Source organism: Cebus imitator, unplaced genomic scaffold, assembly GCF_001604975.1.
Source record: "Cebus imitator isolate Cc_AM_T3 unplaced genomic scaffold, Cebus_imitator-1.0 Scaffold140, whole genome shotgun sequence".
In the NCBI taxonomy this organism is placed as follows: Eukaryota; Metazoa; Chordata; class Mammalia; order Primates; family Cebidae; genus Cebus; species Cebus imitator.
Window position 1 is genome coordinate 3,678,879 of NW_016107455.1, and position 12,436 is coordinate 3,691,314.

Sequence of the window (12,436 nt, forward strand, 5' to 3'; positions counted from 1 at the left end):
TTTTTTTTTGGTAGAGATGGGGTCTTCCTATGTTGCCCTGGCTGGTCTTGAACTCCTGGGCTCAAGCCATCCTTCCACACTGGCTTCCCAAAGCACTGGATTACAGGTGTGAGCCACCGCAGCTACACAAGATTTCTAATTTTCTATTCAATGTTATTCTTTTATTTTAAAAGTACTTTTCACACAATTATTTCTAGCAATCTTTATCTGAAAATGTCCAAACTTTAAAAAACACTGTTCTTAGAAGCAACAGTGCAAATTACAAAGAGGAAAAGAAGGAGGATCTAATCCTTGCTTTGCAAATAGCAGGTCACGCTCTCTAAAACTGTGGTGACCTATACAAATTTGGAAACTAGTCAATGTCCAACAACAATCAGCAAATTATAGTTAGTTTGAGTCACGATGCAGGGGCTGTTAGCATGTCACACTGCTTGCTGAGCTTGAAAAAAGGGATTTTTCTTAGATACTAACTGGTCTTTTAGAACTTTAGTTATAACACATCCGGGAGTCAGACATTCCAGCTGGCAGCAGCAGCAGGGAAGAGATGGGGACAGGGGCCTTCTGGGTTCCGTGTATTTCTAGGAATGTTGCTTAATCAAAAGAGGAGACAATGGAGGCATAGTGGGAATATTACAAGGTTTGGAATCAATTAGCTTAGGGTTCAAATCCAGCTGTCTGGCTCTGGGCAATTACTTAATCCTTTTAAACTCAGTTTCCTTAACTGGGATAATGAACAGTGATAATGTTCTTTTTTCTAAAGGGTTTTGGAGAGAGTCAAAGGAGGAAATATATGCACAGTGGCTAGTGCCGTGCCTGGCATCGAATAAGTACCCCATTAATGTGTGTTAATGGAGGAAGCGCTTGAATGGAGGAGGCTGTTAGTGTCGGAATGCTAGCTACACGGATGATACCAGGGCTGAAAGGACCTTTGCTCAGCCTCTCAAGGCCTCTGCCCCTGACCACGGATATTCCCCTAAGAAGCAGCTATGCCACCTTCCAGGGCAAAAAGGCCTGTCAATTCCAGAAGGACTTTTTAACTTGTTCTTGGGTATTTTTAAATCCCCTCCTCCGGTGGTTTTTTGAGAGTCTCACCCAGTTTCCCAGGCATGGCCTACTGCAGTCTTCGCCTCCTGGTGAAGTCATCTTCCTGCCTTAGCCTCCTAGGTAGCTGGGACCAGAAGTATGCACCACCACGCCTGGCTAATTTTTTGATTTTTTAATAGAGACAGGGTCTCACTTTGTTGCCCAAGCTTGTCTTAAACTCCTAGGCTCAAGAGACCTTCTGGCCTCAGCCTCCCAAAGTGTTGGTATTACAGATGTGAGCCACTATGCCCAGCCTTAAATCCCATTTTTAAGGACAAAGGTTAATGCTTTCTTCTTAAGGCTGATGACATCGTTCTTTTTGTATATTTTCCATCACACTGGAACTGAACCTTGCTCCCATCCAGGCAACTATAATCCACGGTGAAGAATATTTGATTAGGCAGCAGGTGGTGGGGGATTTTTCTTCTGAGGGGAATTCTAAGAAGTTAAAACAGAGGCAGCTATCTCATAAACCAAGCCCAGAACACTGAGATGAAAAGAAACAAATTGCCCACTTTCTACCACCTGTTTGAGAACAGAAAGATTTACACTCAGTTATGTCAGCTAAAAAAACGTACCCTTGTCTCATTGCGGTAAAGGAGCTGCTACTGCTCAATTGCTTCTGATGGAAAATCTACCCCCTGCTCTGATACACACTTTCATGCTGGTAATAACAGAGGCAAAGCAGGCCTTTCCATCAATATGTTCTGCACACTTCCTAGCAGCTCTGCTTTTTCTATTCTGCATTTGCTATTTTAAGTGAGTACATAATGCATCAATTTTCAGACTCTTACTCAATGCTGCTGCTACAGAACTGAGAACTCAGTAATCCTGTCAGGCAGAGCAGAACAATATTCCAACAGATGAAACATTCCACACAGCCTTATTTCCCTTTTCCTGGGATGGGGCATCTATTTCTGGCCCTATAATGAGAGATGAGCCAGTGGCCATGGTCCAGTGCCTCTTGCTCTGGAATCCCACATCACAGAAACCACTCACCATGCTGCTGCTGGTAGACACATCAAAGACCCTGTGGGGGTCTCAAGTCCATTTGACTGCTCTCTTATTTTTTATTTTAAGTTTCCAGAAATGGGTTGTTTAGATCCAGGCTGAAGCTTGCGGGCTGGGAACAGGAGTGTGGGTTCTCTCAGGCCACATTTGCCCTTTTCCTGCCTACCACGAAGAGTCCCCATTTTCTCCAGGATCACCGACTGGTTTTGAGAGCCCCAGAGAAGTCTTCGTTTCCCTGGCTCCGGTCTCATAGGAGATTTAAATGTGAAGTGTCTCCAGATGGCTTCTTGCCAAATTTGGCTTGACATTGAGTGCAGACACACTTCTAGGAGAAGGCCAATTGCGTCGGATGTCTCAGTGGGCAGTTTAGGCAGATCTCCCTGCTGTGTGTGTTTACAGCTTTAGTGGCTTCTAATATAGGTCTTATTTACTGCCTGCAGGGTTACCTGGGAGAGAGTGAGCAGAACGATCTGATGCTACTCCCTACACCCTTTGGCTTGTAAGTGGATTAAATGGACACATTTTCAGAAGATTTACTCCTTATATCTGGCTGGTATAAATGGGCTGGGCCACTTAACGCCAACCTCTCCAGTTTCTGCTCCTTTTATCTTATATCCATTAACAATGGCACAACAAATTAGCGTGGGTACACAGTGATTCCATTGGAAGGTGAATAATTCAATAAAAACTCTACTCCACTGCTTTCTGTCTAAAGAACTAATTCATAGCATCGAAGGATTCAGCTATCCCAATGGGGACCTTGAATTACTGGCCCAACTTTATTAGCATGAAAACAATCAAACCAAATACATTCTTCCTCTGGGGCTGGAAGTCAGACACCCTGAGTAATATTTAGGTCATTGCTGCCCAGGCAAGTCTGAAAAATGGTTTGTGCCCTGATTAGACAGTTACGCATTTGTTTCAAATGACTGTATTAGGAGGGGATCCAGAGGCATTTAAAGGCAAAGAGAAGTTCTATGAGCAGTACTGACATAATCTGAAAGGGGCTGAAGCAAAGAGCCTCTTCGTCTAGCCTCAAGTGTATCAGCATCAGCTTTACAGCTGAAATGGAATCTTTGGGTTTGGTGAGTGTGTGTCCCCACTTCCTCTTGCCTGTCTCTGGGAGCCCAGAGAGCAAAGGTTCTCAATCTTGATTGCACATTAAGCTTATGAAAAATACTGGCCCTAGTCGTGTTCAGGATCCAACCCCAGAGACTCTGCTTCAGTTTGTCTGCCTGTGGGCCTCTGAATGTCATGCTGTTAAGGCTCCCGGGGTGACTTTCCTGTGATCACTGCTGTAAATGGTCCAAGCATCACCCTCCCTCAGAACGACCGGAAGAAGAGCTGGCCCTGCTTTGCCTCAGATAAATGCTCCAATTAGCTGCCCAGGAACTGGCCTAGCACGTGATAGGATTTTCCTCACATACAATTTAATTGATTAATCACACTTATTATGACAATTCTTAAACATATACTAGGAAGGAGCGTTACAAGAATGATTTGGAACAACATTCTAGAAGTGACTGTGAAGGAGGGACTAAGCCCCCGAGGGTCACAGAGCTCAGAGGACAACGTGGAGATGGGCACCCCCCCTGCCACTGTAGCTCACCCTCTGGACAGAACCTGGCCCGCCACTTGGCCATCACCCTCTTTCTTGTTCCCTTCTCAATTCTTTCTTCAACAAACATTGACTAAAGCCTGCATGCCAGCCCTCGTGGATACAGTGGTGCATAAGCCAGGTCCTGCTCCTGCCCTCATGGAGCCCAGAGCCTGGTGTGGAAGAATCTTGTAAGCATGAATTATACACTCATTATTGTTTATTCATAATTCTGTGAAGAGCTCTGACAGTAAAAGTACAGACTGCAATGGAATCGTGATGGAAACCTAATCTAGTCTTATTTACTGTTGGGGGAGTCAGTGAACACTTTCTGGAAAAAGTGTATTAAAAACATTTGATTTTAAAGAGTGAATAAAAAATACACATGGTATAATATTCACAGGTTCCAAAGCTTTTAGAGGGAAAGCATGTTTCCTTCCTCCCCATCGCCTGGCCTCCATTTCCCTCCTCAGGAGCAACCACAGTACCACTTAGCGTGTATCAATCCACACTAAGACTGGCACACACTAAGCGGGTATCTGCTAGAATATGAGCCAATCTTATGTTTGAGGCCCATGCCGCTAGAGCTGCTATGTTGCTCCAGGACAAACAGGGTTCTGGGTGGGGCTCATCACTGTGGCCAAATCCCCAGTACCCTTCATCACCAGGTGACTGTGAATGCTAACAGCAGCACATTCTGCTCACAGAACCCCCTCCCTCCGAATCACGACTTAAACTCTCAGAGGCCCTGGAAATTCTGCTCTGGGTCTCGCAATGCCATCGAGCCGCAGAACTCAGCAGCCGACGGGTTCTCTGCGGCCCGGGAGGGGGATGTGGGCCCTGCCTCCCCGCAAGCTAGGCCAGGAGGGCACCGGCCACGGAGTCTCACCTCCTTTTCCTCCAGCCTCCTCCCTCTCACCAAGTGACACCACTCCCTCTCAAACGGAAGGAAGAGGAAGAGGGCCGTGGGGAATCTCTTGGGATCTTAAGGGGGACTGTTACATCTCCTGGCTCTGCTTTGCTCGTAACAGGCCGGCTGGAGGCCAGCGAGGCCGCCCAGGTGAGGGAAGCAAGTTCCTGTGCGTGGCTTCGGCCCAGCACCACTTTTTGAAATACTGGTTTCATGCCAGGCACCGGGCGGGCCCGCTGGGGGTAGCGGTGAGGCCGCGTCCTCGCAGGCCCTGGCACCTGCAGCGGGAGCGGAGCGCAGGAAGGGCGGCTGCTGGGGAATCCGGGGCGACAAAGGAAAGGCGGGAGGAGGAGGCGCAGGGAAGCAGGGAGGAGGGGAGGCAGAGGAGACAAAGGGAATCTGCGCCTGCTGGGTGGGCTGCGGCAGCGGGGGCGGAGGCTGCGGCTCTGAGTGCGACGTGGTCACCAAGGCAACGCGGGCCCCAGCGCCTGCGGCTGAAGTGAAGCAGCCGCCCGCCTGAGCCTGAGCGCAAGCCCCCCTGCAGCCCCCCTGCAGACCTGCTGCAGCCCCCCGCAGCCCCCCGCAGACCTGCAGGCCGCGCTTCTCTGCCTAGCCGACGCCCCTCCCAGCCCGCCTGCCCTCCTTCCGGCTGTTTTTGTTTGTCTGTCTTTCCCAAGAAGGTGATGATTTGGAGCTTACATCATCTGCTGGCATATGAGCTCACTGGATTGCTGAAAGGGAATGGCGATAGGGACTTGGGTCAGCTAAGGGTATAGGATCGATATAAGACAAAAACATTAAGAGATGGAGATGCGGGTAAACAGCAGGCCTTTTTTTTCTTTCTTTTTAAAAACCAGGGAGATATCTTAGCTAGAAATAGTTAAGAAGGGAGAAGAAAGGGCTACCCCTGCAGCCATGTGAAATAGGATTAGTGGAAACCCTGAAGATGCAGGCCCACGGGAGCCATACTGCAGCAGTTTGCTTCACGTGACACTTTTCCTGCTCAGATTCATGCTCCAGAAAAAGAAAATCAATCTGTGCACCTTTTTTTTTTTTTTTTTTTTTTTTGTATTCAAAGCCCCAACTCAGGGTATCATCTCTCAAACCTTATTTCAGCATGAACAGGGAAAGGCTCATGAGACTGTACTCTGAGGGTGGAAACCGGTCTGCACCGCCCCTGTAACTGCTCAGCCCAGTATGGGACCTGCCTCACACTAGCTGAGGATGATGGACCCTGCCGTTGTGCACAAAGTCCACAGAGAGAACTTCCCGAAGTCAGCCTCCAGAATGCAATAGCGACTGCGCCCAGAAACATCCTGCTAGCACGAATGCCTTGCTATGAAGTCACACAAAGAGCCAAGGGGTGTGGTTGGAGAGGCTTCGAAAACTCAGCAAATAGCAAAACGGGGGCAGGAACATATATCTTTTTATCCATCAGGCAAAGTCTCCCCTTTATGACACATCTCTCCTGGGTCTGGAGCACCTTGCTTTCTGAGATAATAGAGAGGCATGCCGATGAATAATCAGCATTTGACAGCTTGGTGTGGGCTAGCGGGGAGCTGCCTCCTGACTGCTCTGCTCGCGCTGAGGTGGGGCTCCCAGGATGCAGGGCATGGGTCTGACTGGAGTGCCATTTCCTAATCACTCTCCTGTTTATCTAGACAGATGCTCTGTATATCCTAGGAGTCATATGTGTTCTCTGGTTATCTTAGAAGCCACTGTGGTATCCCAGGACCTTGGCACAGCCACTGACAGAACAATGATGAATTAAAAAAAATGGTTGTGGGCCGGGCGCGGTGGCTCAGGCCTGCAATCCAAGCACTTTGGGAGGCCGAGGTGAGTGGATCATGAGGTCAGGAGACCGAGACCATCCCGGCCAACTTCATGAAACCCTGTCTCTACTAAATACAAAACATTAGCTGGGTGTGGTGGTGTGTGTGCCTGCAGTCCCAGCTACACGGGAGGCTGAGGCAGGGGAATCACTTGAACCTGGGAAGCAGAGATTGCAGTGAGCCGAGATTGTGCCACTGCACTCCAGCCTGGATGACAGAGCGAGACTCCATCTCAAAAACAAAACAAAACAAAACAAAAAAAACAAACAAAAAAACAGCACCTTGAAAAAAATGCACTGTAAAAAGAAGATAAAAAAAAAAAGAATGAATTGCTGTACCATATTCAAAGGTGACTGGCAAAGTTCATCTTCCTTGCAGGTGGTATTTGGAATGGCAGGGGGTGGAAATAAATCAGGGAATGGTAGGACTGAGCTGCTGAGAACATGGTGCAGGGAGTCAGGCCCCTTTGTTCAGCAAAATCTTGAGACACACCCATGGGCCTACCCCAAAGATCAGACCTCAGTCTGGAAGCTCAGAAGTCTAGAACTGGGCCTTGAGAAAAGATCTGACCTTGAGTTCAGCTGTAAGCAAGAACACATCTAAAACCTTCCGGCCGGCAGCCTGTCTGTCTCCTGACTTCCTGAAGACCCCTCCCTCAGGGCCAGATGGCCTGCCTCCCTCCGCTGCCTACTGCAGTCTTCTTCCATCCTGAACCATGACAACCAACCTACTCCTTAGAAACACACCTAAAATAGGGAAGGGAAGGCTCAAGAAATGCATATTGTTTCTGCCGTCTAAAACAAGTGCCTATGGTAGTGAAGAGTAGGGCAGTCTTCTGTAGAGGCAGACTTCATTTGATGAGGGCCTGCAAATTCCTGCATAATCAGGAACAAACTGAAAAGAACTGTGAGGAGGTTAAGGAGGAATTTTCAAGTCCTCATATAAATTGCTCCTATGTTTAGTGGCCATAGTGTTAAGGAATATTTAAATATAGATGACAGTGAAATTCATGATCAATAATTTTAAATGTCTTGGGAAAACATTAATTTGCTGAGATACAGGTGGTGAGTACTTCTTGGTCCATACAACCCTAGCCAGCTAACCTAGATTAAATAAATCTCAGGGCCCAGTGCGGTGGCTCACGCCTGTAATCCCAGCACTTTGGGAGGCTGAGGTGGGTGGATCATGAGGTCAGGAGTTTGAGACCAGCCTGACCAACAATGGTGAAACCCGGTCTTTACAAAAAATACAAAAATTAACCAGGCATGGTGGCGTGCGCCTGTAATCCCAGTGCTACTGAGGAGGCTGAGGCAGGAGATCTGCTGGAACCTGGGAGGCGGAGGCTGCAGTGAGCCAAGATTGCGCCACTGCAATCCAGCCTGGGTGACAGAGTGAGACTTCGTCTCCAAAAAAAAAAAAAATCTCAGTTTCTCTGAAATATTCCAAATATTCAAGTCTAATAAAATCTACATATCCTCTAGGAGCAAATAATTAAAATTAATTAAGCAAAATATTAACTAAAAATGAGAGAGGTATTAAATAAATTCTCTTCATGGATTATGAGGTCATTCACTATCCCTGCTCCCATCTCACCACAAGAGGCCTGAACCTGTGTCCTAATGTTGAGCTGCAACCACAGAGTTCAGGGTTATAATGAAAGTCTTTTCACCAAAAATGGGTGTCCCTCATTGGTGGTCAGAATGAAAGAATTCTGTCCCAATCTACCCTAGTTTCTTGAAGGCCTTGTTTCAGATGTTGACTTACAATGAGTTAAAGCATTATAGTACCTGGAAGGGATGTGTGGGGACATATTAGGAAGATGGACTGCTTCCTAAATAGACAGCAGAGTTCCCAGGGGATGGGACGTAGAGCACAGAGAGGCGATGCTAAGGTGAGGAGGGAGTGCAGGAGGCTGGGATGGCCTGGCACAAAGTGGGAGGGTGAGCTAAGGGGCAGTGTGAGGACCCTAATGACAGGAAGAACATGGAAAAGCAAGAGTGGGGTAGAGGACTGCACAGCCAGCTTTTGTTCATTACCCACTGAGGAGGGTCCGCTCTGTCTGTGGGCTCCATCAGGAGCATCATGTGGCCGTCAGGCTCTTCAGTCTTAGTGTCCCCCACAATTATTAGACAGCAGTGCAACTAACACCACTGCCTCTCCCTGCCTACTACATGGAAGGAAAGGATCAGGTGGGACCCAGGGCTTGCCAGTGGCCAGGAAGAGAAGGAAGGGAAAAGAGATGGGAAGGCAGGTGGGAAAATAGAAAGAGAAGAAAGAAAGATATTTAGCACAGGGGTGGGCTTTGGTTATCACCCAACAACTCCCTTTTATAGACAAGAAACCAGGCCCAAAGAGGTGGTGAACTGAGATCACTTACGTAGTTAGGGGCGGAAGTGAAACTCTCACCTTGGGCTTCACATTTCCGATTCAGTGTTCATTCATCAACTCCATGAGAGAAAAGGAAAGGACAGAAGTGTGAAATGTCACCAACAGCGAAAGAGCATGATGCAAATGAGAAACAGAAAAGCTCTCCACAGGAGACTTAGAAGACTACAAAAATCACTCCATTCAGTCTCAAGACAAAACAGTGTCTGAGGGGCTTTCCAATCAAGAGTGCCAGTCCTACCCTGGGCCACATGGCGAAAGCCCATCTCTACAAAAAAATTAGCCAGGCATGGTGGTGCGCACCTGTAGTCCCAGCTACTTAGAAGGCTGAGTCCCTGAGCCTGGGAAGTTGAGGCTACAATGAATAGTTGATTGTACCACAGCACTCCAGCCTGGGACACAGAACAAGACCCTGTTTCAGAAAAAAAAAAAAAAAAAAAAAGAGTGCTAGTCCTGGAGTGAGAGCGGCCGGGGCAAATTCCATCTTCCCCCAACAAGCAGTGAGCCCCGGTGCAAACTTCTTGACCTCTCCAAGCCTCAGTTTCCTCAACCATGAAATGGGGATGATGGTAGTATTATTTTCATACAGATTTTGTGAAGATCAAAAAGTAATGATCCACAGCAAAGAGCTCTCTCAGCATAGCGCCTGGGGCACGGTACAGTTCACAGTCAGCACGTGCTGCTGTTATTATGATTGCCACAGAGCTACTGCTACCAGGGCAAATTAGTTTTTCTTACAAGAAAAATGCAATAAAAAAGTTGTCGGTGCTTTTCTACGTATGGGAAAGCATATCTATGTTCTCTGGGGCTAAATGAGTACATGCATCGTTTTGAATTTCCCACAATAAAAAAAGCATCCTTTTGCTTTTGTCTTTGGTGAAGCATGCTTCCTTCTGATATCAACTGACTCTTCCCTCTATTGGTGAGAAAGTCCCAGTCTTAGTTTCACAACTAAAGAAGACTGCTTCTTAGTAGAGCATCAAACTCTGCATGCTAACAGGCTGAGGCGTAGGATGGAAAAAAAGAAGTTACTCACTTCTACATTTCATTACTTTCTATTTCCTTTGAGACAGGATCACGCTCTGTTGCCCACACTGGAGTGCAGTGGCATCATCATAGCTCACTACAGCCTTGAACTTCTGGGCTCAAGCGATCCTCCTGTGTCAGCCTCCAAAGCAATTGGGACCACAGGTGGGTGCCCCATGACTGACTAATTTTTTAAATTTTTGGTAGAGATAAGGTCTCGCTGTGTTGCCCAGGCTGGTCTCAAACTCCTGGGCTCAAGCAGTCCTCCTGCATTGGCCTCCCAAAGTGCTAGGATTATAGGCACGAGCCACTGCACCTAGCCTACTTTTCATTACTTTTGTTTTCCTTAGGAAGTCAACTGTATTTGGATTATAACTGAGATTGGGAATTCTCCATCTGCAAGAATTAAGGGGCCATCTGTCAAATGGGCACCATTAGCTTCAATCATTCAGAGAAGTGGGGAACTGGAGGCTTCTGGTATGATTCTTTGGCTGTCAAGTTGATAGTCCTCTGACCATTGGTCCAACAGTCTCAAGACAACCCTCCCCTCTCCCCTTCCCACCGTGGATTTCTGTGGCTATCTCACTGAGAGACCTGATCCTGAAGAGTTTTACATTCCTGGCTATTTTAAGCCTCACTAACTGTTCAAACAAGGTCGCCACATGGCATGCAGCTGTGGGAAGCAGCTGCTGTGGTTTGATTTCTAGTCAGTATGTCTTGACATTTCTTTTCAAGTGATGCCTAAAACTCCTTGGGTTTTTTCAGGTAATCAAGAACTTTTTTTTCCTGGGGAATAAGGTGTGACATCAGAGCTGTGCATCTGATAACCCGTTCCAGGCTGGGGACAGTTCCAGAACCCTGCTAGACTTGATCTTAGCCAAAAGGCCGAGAAGCGGTCAGAACCCTGCTAGAAAGGAACATTTGTTTCACCTTTCAGGACCTTTCTCTGCCCCAGAAATATCAGTTCTGGAGCCAAGAGACACTGCAGCGGCCCTCCCTGCAGTTTCTAATTGGAGCCCATCCTGGAGTCTCAGATGCCACAGAAGAAAGTGAGAAGACTGGGCAGCTTGCTGGGCTCCCTGGAGCCACCTTCAGTGACAACAGCTAACATGGAGGAGAGGCTGGGTCACGCAGCCCGAGGAGAAACTGAACCAGACAGCGTGCTTCCTTCCGCTCTCTTGCCTACCTCCTCCCAACACCCACCTACCTGCCCTTCTCTCTAGGGCACTCCGCTATTCATCTCTTGGTTCACTCTCATATACCTGTTTGCCATGATGGTTTTGCCTTCAGGCTTTTGCACATGCTGTTCTCTGCCTGGGAGACTCTCGGTCTCTTTTCCAGATCAACTTCTATTTGTCATGTTTTTCTCAATATTGGCATCACTTTGAGGAGCCTTTCCTGATCTTCCAAGAAAGGGTTAACTGCCCCTTTGAGGTATATGCCCTATTACTGTACCTAACACATTGCACTGTAATCTCCTGTCTACTTATCTGGTTCCTCCACCAGGGTGTAAACCTGGGCAGGTCTGGGTTTTGTTCACTGTTGTATCCTCACTTCTGGCTCAGCACATAATAGGTCCTGCGTAAATATCAGGTCTATATTGTTCCGGACTCAACAAGAATTCCTTCTCTTCTTTTCCCTCCAATATATTACTTAGAATACATCAAATTCTTTGCTCTTCAAATAGCCTGTAAGTCTTCTATTTTAATGTAACAAATATCTAATCAAATAAAGTCCTTTGTAAGTTGAGTTTGAAAAGAATCTTCAATTGTGCATATGTGTATGAAAATGTGGCACCACAGACTCCTAGATGGTGTCTGTGCCTAAGATTAATACCTAAATACGAAGTGAACATCTTAGCTGGATAACTGAAAGGAGCTAGAGACTCTTTATCTAGATCTTGGTCCTTCCTCTTCATGAAGCCTTCTTTTTTGTGGGCTGGTAAGCGTGAACCCCTATTTTCAAGGTATAGTTATTATTTTTTGAGACAGGGTCTGCTCTGTTGCCCAGGCTGGGGTGCAGCTGCCCAATCATGGTTCAGTGCAGCCTCGACCTCTGGAGCTCCAGCAATCCTCCCGCCTCAGCCTCCCAAAGTGCTGGGACTAGAGGCATGAGCTACCAGGCCCAGCCAAGGCATAGTTATTCTTGACAAGGAGGCAGTATAGATGTCCAACCATGAAACATCTTCCATGGACCATCTGGAACTTTTTTTCATTTCTTTTCAAGAGGATACTTCTTACAGTAGAGAGGATGTTTACAGTTACATAAAATCTCCATTAACGTTCCTCCTCCCTAGCCCCATCCTTCTGCCTAAGCTGATAGGAACTAATGCCAAGAGCAGCAATTATCAGCCGTTCCATACAGCGCTATTGCTGGTTTCTCTACAATCACTTTTCATAAGACCACAGTGGGGGTCTTTCCCTGGCCCTCCAGTACTAGTACACGCCAAGTATGAAGCATGGTAGCACAGGCCGCTTGGAACTGCAAGGCAGGATTTGGCCTGGGATTCAACTTTCTGCTTTAAAAGTAGCCACATGAACAAGGTCACCATCCAGAGAGGGGGCTTCAGAAGAACAATGACAGCATCTGACG

The 12,436-nt window shown here is 47.2% G+C and overlaps 1 protein-coding gene and 1 long non-coding RNA gene across 3 annotated transcripts in view; one reads left to right on the forward strand and one right to left on the reverse strand.

The window, feature by feature from the left end:
• MYO1D (myosin ID) overlaps positions 1–12,436 on the reverse strand; it is a 362,631-nt gene that overhangs the window by 21,620 nt on the left and 328,575 nt on the right. The gene's annotated exons all lie outside the window — the stretch shown is intronic.
• LOC119473212 lies at positions 4,461–6,038 on the forward strand. The gene is made up of 2 exons (XR_005202418.1): positions 4,461–4,751; positions 5,718–6,038. It is a non-coding gene; the product is annotated as an uncharacterized LOC119473212 (long non-coding RNA).